Raw genomic sequence first — 2,500 nt, 5'->3', positions numbered from 1 at the left:
TCCAAAGAACAGATTACGGCGAAATTTAAAGTGGTACAAGTCAATGCCATGCGCAGCCAGATGGTTGCACATGAGCTACGGAAGGTAGCGGAACAAGAAGGAATAGATATACTTCTGATACAAGAACCGAACTCCTGTGCGGGTCGAGTCCCTGGTTTTCCCGCAACAGCACAGGTGGTTTCCTCGGGTGGGAACCCCATGAGTGCAATTATAGTATTGAACAAAACTATTAAAACTGCGATATTAAATCAGTTCTGTACTGAGCATATTATAGTTGTACAACTTAACTTGCTGTCTTACAGCATGTACGTTGTAAACGTCTACTGCCAATTCAGACATGACATCAAGATTTATCTTGATCAGCTGAATTGGATACTAAGAGTTTTAGCCGGGCAGGCTATAATTGTAGCTCTTGATGCTAATGCTAAGTCCCCACTCTGGCACAGTGATGTACAGGACGGTAGGGGTGCGGAGCTTGTTGATTTGATAATGGAAACGCACATGCATGTGCTAAACTTGCCTGGGTACCCCCCGACCTACTCAGGGAGGGCGGGTGCAACATCAAATATTGATGTCACACTAGCAAGCGAGAGGGCAGCACCCCACGTCCATAACTGGCAAGTAAGAGAACATCTAACTGTCAGTGATCACAACTGTATTACATTTGAAATAGCGTCGACCAACGTGGATGTGCCAGGTGAGTGGGTGGAACGGTACAACTATGCTCGGACAGACTGGGACCGACTCGTGCAGGTATTCAGTCCTCCTGAGTTCGGGGAGGACATAGGTAATATTGATGAAGCTGTGGAGGAGCTTGTGAGCTCCGTGCAAACAGCCATCACACTATCTGTACCTCGAATAGCGAGATACATCTGCAGGGAGTCCACCCCGTGGACCCCTGAATTGACTGTGCTTAAACGATCGGTCAGAAGGGCTCGAAGCAACTACCAAAGGAGCTTTGCCCAAGACGAACGACAATACCACCTGCGTATTTATCGTCGTCTGAAGCAGAGATACAAGGATCAGTTAGATATTACAAGGCGCCAATCCTGGGAAAGGTTTGTGAACGATCAGCTGGGAACAGACCCTTGGGGAGTTCCCTACAAAATCGTTCGAGAAAAAATTAGATCGCCCATGATGCTGTCTACGCTGCGTGCTGGGGATGGTGACACGACCAAGAATTGGGAAGAAACAGCAAGATTGCTGTTGGACACATTACTCCCAGATGATATCGAGGACCAGGACTCGCACGAGCAGCGAGAAATACGTCAGGCACTCTCGATCCCGTATCTTAACGATACAAACGTGCGCCCTTTCTCAGTAGAGGAGGTGGAAGCAACCATCTACACCTTTGCAAGGAAGAAGGCGCCGGGTCCTGACGGGATCCCTGTGGAGATCTTACAGGGACTCGCACACTTGGTCGCCCCGGCATTAAGTCGTATTTACAGCGTCTGTTTACAAAGGGGCTATTATCCACTACAGTGGAAAACTGCGGAAGTAGTAATTATCAGGAAAGGCCCGGATAAAGATCCAACGGTGCCGAAATCCTATCGGCCTATCTGTCTGCTGGATGTAATGGGCAAAGCATTTGAGAAGTTGCTGGCTGACCGTCTCCAGAGTCATCGGACTCTGCATGGTATGAGTGATAGGCAGTTCGGATTCCGAAAGGGTCGCTCCACCCAGGATGCGATCAATGAGGTTTGCCGAATTGTTCACTCTGCGACATCAAAGTATGTCCTTGGAATAATGATAGACATCTCAGGGGCCTTCGACAACCTGTGGTGGCCGGCACTCTTCTCTCGCCTAAGAGAGATTGGGTGTCCGCAGCTGCTGTATGGCTGTCTGGAGGCCTACTGTGATGGAAGGACTGCTAAGATAACGGCTCCTGGAGCCGTCGTATCTAAAAGAGTATCCCGTGGTTGTCCCCAGGGATCGGTGTGTGGTCCCATTTTTTGGGATATTAACATGGAACCTTTGTTGAACGTCCTGCAGGAAGAGACTGCAGTTCTGGGAGTCGTTGCTTATGCGGATGATCTCGCAATTCTAGTAGAAGGTGACACTCGCAATGTGATCGAAGACCGATCACGACTGGCTATTGAACTGTTAACCAACTGGTGTAAGAAGACTAAAATGTCTATTGCACCACAAAAATCGCTATATATGCTCTTGAAAGGCAAGTTGAATAGAGACCCAACAGTCAGAATTAATGGCCAAGCAGTGTCACGACAGAGATATGCCCGTTATCTGGGGGTATATTTAGATGAGAATTGGAGTTTCATTCCGCATATCGAGCAAATAACGACAAAGTCCTTAGCTTTGTTCAATAAGATAATATCAATTGGACAAAGAAGGTTCCATCTGCCGTCAAAGGCAATAAATATTTATCATAACAGCATATTGGCACCAATAGTAGGGCACGCATCCAGTGTGTGGGCCCACAGGTTAGCTCTGGTGCGGCCTGCCGCTGCTGTCCGGCGAATACAGAGGAACGTTCTGTTGA

Source organism: Schistocerca americana, unplaced genomic scaffold, assembly GCF_021461395.2.
Source record: "Schistocerca americana isolate TAMUIC-IGC-003095 unplaced genomic scaffold, iqSchAmer2.1 HiC_scaffold_248, whole genome shotgun sequence".
NCBI classification, from domain to species: domain Eukaryota; kingdom Metazoa; phylum Arthropoda; class Insecta; order Orthoptera; family Acrididae; genus Schistocerca; species Schistocerca americana.
Note: the sequence above shows the minus strand (reverse complement) of the source record.